We start from the raw sequence: 9205 nt of genomic DNA on the forward strand, positions 1-9205 counted from the left end.
ACTTGCCATGTAATTTGAGAGAATTTGTTGCTGGTAAAAGACAAATAAGATTAGAAACCCTTTATATATCGTTGCCAGGAGAGAGAAAAATCATCATGATAATGACGCGATCACTAAAACGTCGCCTGAAAAAGCGCGATGTGACAGGTTGGTTACTCCTAGGTATACGTCAGTACGCGTGGGTATAGAGACTGTTCAAATTCACGCGCCCAAAATCTTATCCTGAATCGTCGTTTGAAATTCAGTTTCGCTCCAAGATTTAGGATTACCCCTGTTTCGCCAAAAGATAAACAAAAATCGAACCAACAGCAACCAGAATGTTGGAAAATAAAAATTTCCGTGCAATAGAGTGACAAAAGATAAAGAAATAAAGCAAAATGTGTATTGGATGTGAGTGATGTCTCGTTAGAAGACAGAAAGCAGGTGATTCCGGGCAAGAATCGCTTCCTTCAAAGTCAAGAGAGACTTGAAGTGCTTGTGTGGGTCCCCGTGAAATAACGATCAAATGTTTGTAGAGAAACATTGAAAGGCTTATTTTTAATTCATAGGCTTAGGGTGGCTTATCTTCAACCAAACGTCGATTCTTAACATAAGACCGAACATTGAAAGAAGTACTTGTGAGACCGATGTGGTCTGTTGAACAAGTAGGTGGAATATAATTTATAGTGACTAAAGAAGTGATAGAAATCTCAAAAACAAAAATAAACTGGATCTTTTTGGGAAGAAAAGCCTTGGTGTTAGACAAATTCATAAAAGATCACTCAAAAATAAAAAAAATGAGATTTCATTAGGTAACCAGTAAGATCTTGAATATTACAATTCACCGTCAATTCGTTGTTGGTGCTGGATTGTGGGTTTCACTCAGCACGTGGTATGCGTATCTAAGATCACAAACACAGATTTTGTGCAACCATAAACCTCAGTGGTAAAGACTGAGAGTCTCAAGGGTTGCAGTGGTGAACCGAAAGTTGATGGAGAATATAAGGAGGGTGGCTAAAGAACCGAAAGTACCTTCTGCTATAAAGTCATGACTAAGCAGAAAAACTCTTAACTCATTTGAGAAGAGTAAGGTAGCTCTTGACTGAGTTGATTTTAACAGCCTGATTGGGAAGAAACGATAGGTATAGATCGAATCATTAAGGCCTTGCTCAAAGTCATAGAGGCTTTGGTCAACATGCAGCAGCATGCTTCTAGGGACCCTTAACTAGTTCAGATGGAAATGATTATACCTGCCTTAGCTCCAAATTCTGTTGTACTGGTACACTTGTGACCTAATAAAAAGAACAAGCAAACAAACACACCACAAAAAAAATATTTTTGAAGTTTTGAGATTTTCTGAAAAATAATAAAAACAGAAAAAAAAATTGGATTTTTGAAGTTTTCTGAAAAATAATAAAAACAGAAAAAGTAAATATTTTTGGATTTTTGAAGTTTTCTGAAAAATAATAAAAACAGAAAAAGAAAATATTTTTGGATGAACAAAGTGTACAACCGAAACCTTATCTTAAAAGAATGAAGCGAAATAGACCGAGCGTTCGGTTCATTTCGGTTCCTTAAAATTCCAAAGCCGAAATGGACCGAGCGTTCGGTTCATTTCGGTTCCCGAAAATTATAGAGCCGAAATAGACCGAGCGTTCGGTTCATTTCGGTTCCTTAAAATTCCAGAGCCGAAATAGACCGAGCGTTCGGTTCATTTCGGTTCTCGAAAATTATGGAGCCGAAATAGACCGAGCGTTCGCTCCATTTCGCTTGTGTAATTTTTAGTAAGAGATTTGAGGATTCGGTACAGACTCCGCTTCCATCATTCCCAGGCCTTGTAAAATTTTATTGAAACTCGCTTCAGGTAAGGCTTTAGTGAATATGTCAGCCAGTTGATCAGAGGACCGAACGAAATGTACTTCCACGTTCCCATCTTCTACGTGGTCCTTGATAAAATGATATCTAAGTGCAATATGCTTAGTCTTAGAGTGTTGCACAGGATTGTGACAAATCCTTATTGCACTTTCTGAGTCACAAAGAGAGGAATCTTCTTCATACTCAGCCCATAATCTCGTAGTTGACTTTGAATCCATATGACTTGAGAGGTATAAGATGTTGCTGCTATATACTCAGCTTCGGCTGTTGAAAGTGACACACATGTTTGCTTCTTGGACTGCTAGCTAACCAGTTTTCCGTCAAGAAATTGGCATCCACCTGTAGTGCTCTTTCGGTCCAGACCACATCCTCCAAGATCAGCATCAGAAAAGGCTTGAATGAAGAATCCAGATCTAGCAGGATACCAGAGACCGAGAGATGAGGTTCGCTTCAGGTAACGGAAAATATTTTTCACCGCCACCATGTGAGGTTCTCTTGGATTAGCTTGAAACCTGGCACAATAACAAACATAAAACATAATGTCCGGTCTACTAGCTGTTAGATACATAAGGGACCCTATCATTTGTCGATATAGTGTTATGTCAACGGCAGGTTTTTCCAGAGAAGGTGTTAACTTAGTGCCAAACGCCATAAGAACCTTCACTTTTGAGTCTCCTGTCATGCCAAATTTTGTTAGCAGCTTCTTTGTGTATGCCTCCTGGTTGATAAAGATACCTTCTGGTCCCTGTCTAATATTCAAACCAAGGAAAAAATTAATCGGACCCATTGCGCTCATTTCAAATTTAGTCTCCATCAACTTCCTGAATTCAGCCGTTAAGCTGGGATTTGTGGAGCCGAAGATGATGTCATCGACATAAATTTGAACTATCATTAGATGTTCGGCTTCTTTCTTTCGGAAGAAGGTTGGGTCAACCGAACCTTGCTTAAATTTCGACATTTTCAGAAAGCGAGTTAAAGTTTCATACCAGGCTCTCGGTGCTTGCTTCAAACCATATACCGCTTTATCCAGCACATAGCAATGATCAGGGAATTTCTCATTCACGAACCCGGGAGGTTGCTCAACATACACTGTTTCTTCTAGTTCTCCATTCAAGAAAGCGCATTTGACATCCATTTGGAAAACTTTGAAGTTTTTATGAGCAGCATATGCCAGGAAGATTCTAACTGATTCCAACCTAGCTACTGGAGCGAAGGTTTCCTCATAATCTATCCCTTCCTCTTGGCAATATCCTTTAACCACCAACCGAGCCTTGTTTCTAATGACGTTCCCCTCTTTGTCCAATTTATTCCTGAATACCCATTTCAATCCAACCACTGAAGCATCCTTTGGTGTGGGAATCAGCCTCCAAACTCGATTTCTTTCGAACTCATGAAGCTCATCTTGCATTGCTTGAACCCAATCAGAATGATCAAGTTCAGCATTAACTGTTTTTGGTTCGACTTTGGAGACAAACGAATTAAACATACAGAATTCAACTTGAGAGAATAATGCAGTTTGTTTCGCTTTCAATTGAGAACGAGTGAGAACTTTCTCAGATGATTCACCAATGATTTGTGCTTTGGGATGATCCTTGGTCCATTTCACTAATGGAGGATAATTTGGGTCATAGGCTGGATCCAACTCTGCATTTACTTCCTCTTCAAGTTCTGATTGATCACCTTCGTCAGTTGTAGTCTCTTTCTCCCCCTCGACTGGCGAAGTGTAACCCGTATCAGGATCAAAGTTGTCACCCTTTGTGGAAGTCGGACTCTCCCCCTCGATTGGACTATTATGGGGTGGGTTTGGAGCTGTATGGTCACCCTCGCCTGAACCTTTATAAGTTGGGGATGGAATAGGATTCTCCCCCTCGAAAGACATTTCGGTTGTCTTTTGTGTTGATGAATTCTCCCCCTTGAACATTGAGCCGTTGTTTGGAGAGTCAGTTGAGGGTTGACCCCCTTTAGTTTTAGGAGGTTCACTTTCCATTTCTTTGGCAGCTTCATCTATGATCTTTTTGAGATTATCAATTTTGTTATCTGCTGCTTTCGCCTCTAAGTGTGCCGCTTTCTCTGGTTCATCAAATAACCGAATGTACTCTTCAAACAAGTTGGATATTGGAACCGAGACCTGTCCAGATTCAGGAAATATTTCACCTAAGTCACTTTCACTCCTTTGAATTTTCTTCATGTAATTATCGTCAAAGGTGACATAATATGTTTCTTCGATTCGTTTTGAGCGTTTGTTCAATACTCTGTATGCTTTTGAAGTGAGTGAATAACCAAGAAAAATTCCTTCATCTGCTTTGACGTCAAACTTGTTTCGGTTCTCCTTTGAATTAAAGATGAAGCACCTTGAACCGAACACGTGGAAAAATTTGACGTTGGGCTTTTGATTGTTTAAGATCTCATAAGGAGTGATTGAGAATCTTTTGTTGAGCAAAGATCGGTTCTGAGTGTAGCACGCGGCTGCAACTGCATCAGCCCAAAAGTATAGTGCAAGAGAGGCGAAGCTGAGCATAGTTCTGGCTGCTTCACACGATGAACGGTTTCGTCTTTCAACAATCCCATTCTGTTGTGGAGTATAGGGGGCTGAAAAGTTGTGAGATATCCCCTTGTCTGCCAGAAAATCCTCAAAATCTTTATTCTTGAATTCCAACCCATTGTCGCTTCTGATATTCCTCACTGTCTTTCGCAGCTGTACTTCCACTTGCTTGATGAACGTCTTCAGCTTGGGAGTTGCATCTGATTTCTGTTTAAGAAAGAAAACCCAGGTGAAGCGAGAAAAATCATCTACTATGACAAGAATGAACTTACTACCACCGAAGCTTTCGATAGCCGAAGGTCCACAAAAGTCAATGTGCAGAAGTTCAAGAGCTTCAACAATCTTCGTATTGATGCGTGTAGGATGGCTCTATCTGCTTTGTTTGCCCATCTCACGAGCTGCACATAGATGTTCCTTGTCAAACTTGAGAAGAGGAAGGCCTCGAACATGATCACCAAGCACCAACTTATTAATGTCTTTGAAGTTCAGGTGCGATAGCCGTCGATGCCACAACCAGCTTTCATCAGTGTTCTCTTTTGATAGCAGACATATAGCTGGTTTTCCTCGAATTGGGTTGAGATTTAAAGGATACATCTCTCCCTTGCGTTCAGACTTCAACATAACCTTTTTGGATTGTTTCTCAATTATTTCTGATCCCTCATCATCAAATGAAACTTTCAAGCCTGTTCCCACAACTAATTGTGATACACTGATGAGGTTATGCTGCAATCCTTCCACATACGCTACTTTTCGAATCGAGAAGTCTCCATTGGTTATCATCCCATATCCTTTGATTGTTCCATAGGAGTTATTGCCATACTTCACACATCCACCATCCTTCAGGGACCGAAACTCCCTCACCTCTTCCTTCCTTCCTGTCATGTGACGCGAGCAGCCACTATCTATATACCATTCGTCATCGAACTGCTCGTCACTTATCACCTGCAAATTCAAGCAGATTTAGGAACCCAAAGTTTCTTAGGTCCTGGTGAGTTTTTCACAGAAAAAGGAATTGCAGTAGACACATCAACCAAATATGTTCGTTTTACTAAAGTGGTTTGATCTTTTCTTTTGATGGTATACACCTTGATTTTAGTTTTATCTAGTTTAAACTTTGGTGTATTAGATGGTGTGTTGTTAGATGTTTTTGGTGTTTTCTTTTGAATCCTAGGGTTAGCTGACTTTCTCTTATTATTGAACTCATAATCAAGCTTTCCTTTGCCTTTGATATCCTTTAATGGTTTTAACTTGGTTTGTGAGTTTGAAGGACTGAAACTTGTCTTCGGACCGAAACTTGACTTTCGGTTCTGAGTCTCTTTGTTGGGACAGAAAGTTGATGTTCGGTTGTTAGCTTTGACATTTGGGCTGAGACTTGACTTTCGGTTCTGAGTTCCTTTGTTGGGACCGAAAGTAGGCTTTTGGTTGTTAGCCTTGATGTTTGGACCGAAACTGGACGTTCAGTTCTGCGTACTAGTTTTGGTACCGAAAGTCGATGTTCGGTTCTGAGATTTGGAATAGTAGGAATTTGGACTGAAATTTTCTTTTCCTTTCAGTTTTTCCTTTAGCAATTGATTCTTTCTTTGGAGAAACGTAGTTGGGATTTTGAGATTGCCAATGACGTTTTCGCTCATTTAGATTCTTCATGTATCTTTGATTTCTTAAGCGTTTCTGTTCAGCTAACTCCTTCTGCGATTTGTGGATATTGAAGCTAGCCTGTGGCTTCTCCTTTTGAGTTTTGGTTGACCTAGTTGGAACTATCGGTTCTTTCTTTGGTTCTTCAGGGATTTCTTTAGTTCCACTTGTGCTTGGTTTGTCGAAACTCGAGGGTTTGTTGATGGGTTCAGCAACATCTCTTCCTTTAACCCTCCATGAAGTTTGCTCAGATAAGCCTATGGTTTCATCTGCGTTGTCAATAGGGGTTGACCAGAAGTAATCGTCACACCCTTCAGCATTGTCTTTGTCGACCAAGATTTTCAACTCTGCTGTTTGTTTTGCAGTGACACCGGTAACTGCATAGACCTGATTCGGCACTGTTTGAACCTTTTGATATACCATGGCTTTCTCTTTGAGTTTCTGTGGCTTGTCCCTTGACAGGCGAGCGAATTCAACCGAATTTTCAGATATGAGGGGTTTCTCACTCTCGGTTTCGCTTTTCATAAACTCAGAGCAATCAACAACGTCTTCTACTGAGATTTCGCTCATCTCACTCTCCTCATCAAATTCAGACGTGTTTTCTAAGTTCATTTTGTTTTCTGAATTTAATTTGGCGTTAGACGAGTCAAATGATTGAATAGTTTCATACTTTATTTTTAACCTATCATTTTCATCTAAAAGATTTTTTAGCATACATTTATGTTCCTTAGAGTCAATGAAGGTCTCTATTTTGTCCAGTCCGATTTTGTAAGACATGGATGTCTCTTCTGAGGACACTATTGATTCACACTCAGCGATGACCTCATCCTCCTTAAATTCAAGGAAGGGCAAGATCATCTTGTGAATCTTATTCCCTATCTCACAACTTAAATGCAATTGAGCAATATTAGTATATAAGCGCTTAGCAATCAAACAAAAAACATTCCTTTGTTTTAAAAACTTTAAATTGTCTCTTTGCAAATAAATACTTTCATCCCTAGCTCTATTTAATTCCGCCTCCTTCAGCTCAATCCACATCCTTCTCTCCTCACTTTTTGAAGACACCCTGCTGAGTTGGTCAGTTAGGTTAGAATTCGCTAAGCGAGTTTGCATGAGACTACCACTTAAGTTAGAAAATTTAAATTTTAATTCTTTTAATTCTTCTTCATAATCTATTATTAGAACTTTAAGTGATTCAAGGATGGATTGTACCTTTTTTATCAGCCGATCGTAGTCGTTGATCTTTTCACTTACGGGCTTGGTTGCAAAACATTTGTCCTCATTTAGGTTCGGTTCCTCACTTGCACTTTCGGTTGATGCACCAGTTGTGACCATCAAACATCTTCCAGCCGAACCTACATCCTTTGCCACATAAGCTCTTTCATGAGTAGGCTTTCTCACCTCTTCATCTTCAGAATCGGTTGACCACACTTCAACGCCACCGAACTCATCTTCATCTGCATTCTCCTGCACAATTAAGTCATTCATAGAACTGTTATTCGCCTTCTTTTTCTTGATCTCTTCCAACTTGCGCATGTAGTACGCCTCATCATCTTCACCATCTCTTTTCTCAGCCATTTTCCTCAGCATGCAATCTTTGGCAAAGTGGTTCTTGTCGTGACAGTAATTGCAGTCGAACCCAGAGTCTCCTGCAAGCTTGCTCTCCTTCTTGTCTTCATCCTTTTGAGAAGAGATTTTCGCTTCATCCTTCACTTTCTCAGAACTGTAACTTCCTTGCCAGTTTCGGTTCTTGTTGACAGGAAATTTTCTTCGTGCAAACTTCTTTGGATTAGTGACCATCATAGCATACTCCTCGCTTGTAAGGTCACACTCAAACATATCAGACTCTTCTTCTTCTTCTGCAATGCTTTTTCCTTTTAAGACAAGGGCCAGCGATCTCACACCAGAAACTACCTTCGCTTCTTTGGTTACTACACTCTCATGGGACTTAAGTATTCCCACAAGTTTCGCTAGTGAGTAAGATTTAATCTGTTCATGCGCTTTCACGGTTGAAACCACAGCCATCCATTCTGGTCTCAGACCGTTCATGAAGGTCACCTTCTGCTCGATCAACTTTCTTTCTATTCCATGCTTGATCATCTTACTTAGGAGATGATTGAACCGATCGAAAGTTTGTATGAGTTTTTCTTCTGGTTTCTGTTCGAAAACTCCAAATTCTGACAGCAGCAAGGTTTGAATGGAGTGTTCTAGATCTTCATCAGTTGAATAGAGTTCTTTCAACCTATCCCAGATTTCTTTGGCCGTCGTGCATGAACCAACCAACCGAAAAGTGTCAGATTGCAAGGCGAATCTGATCATTCTCATGGCCTTCACGTTACACAGCAACTTGTCTTTCTCATCCTGTGGCATCTTCTCTACATCCGCCACCAGCTTGTTATATTCATTTTGGGACTTAACTGTCGTGTTCGTTCCTGAGTGAACAAACGGCCCAAGTGTGATCGCTTCCCAGATCAGAAAGCCATTGTCTTCAGATCCAACCATGTAGTCTTCAAAGTGATGCACCCATACTTCATAGTCTTGAGTGTAAAGTATGGGTATCCTGGTAGTAGATCCAATGTTGTTTGAGATATTAATGGGATTTGTTTGTGAATCTTCGTGAGACATGGTGAGCTGCTAGAATCAGACCTGTAAACTTGAGATTAGGGTTTTATCAGAAACAGAGTTGCCGTCGAAACGAAGATGACGGCTTCTATTTATACGATAAAAGCGGAAACCCTAAAGAATTCTGAATACAGAAGGAATGTGTATTGATCACACAGTCTCCTGCTCTGATACCAATTGTTGAAACAATGTTCAGTTAGGATCGATAGATTCTATGCAGACAAACAATAAAGAACGTAATTATGAACACAAGAATGGCTTTGAATATGTCGTATGATTAATGCTTTAACACCTCAGAAAAGCTCGATTAAGAACTTCGACTGTAGAGGTTTTTAGGGTTACAAAACTAACACGATAATAATCACAAAACGTTAACCTTATAATGCATACATGCATGCATTATTTATAGTCTAACCCTACTAGCTAATCACGGATGGACAGGCCCAATCCGGATACAAAACATAGGCCCATGACGCAACACAATTAGACTCAACAGGAAAGATTCAAGAAGCTAAGTTATTGTTGCCCAAAGCATGGAATCAGTGAATACCAACT

This window comes from Lactuca virosa, chromosome 8 (assembly GCF_052849685.1).
Source record: "Lactuca virosa cultivar CGN04683 chromosome 8, Lactuca_virosa_CGN04683_v6, whole genome shotgun sequence".
Lineage (NCBI taxonomy): Eukaryota > Viridiplantae > Streptophyta > Magnoliopsida > Asterales > Asteraceae > Lactuca > Lactuca virosa.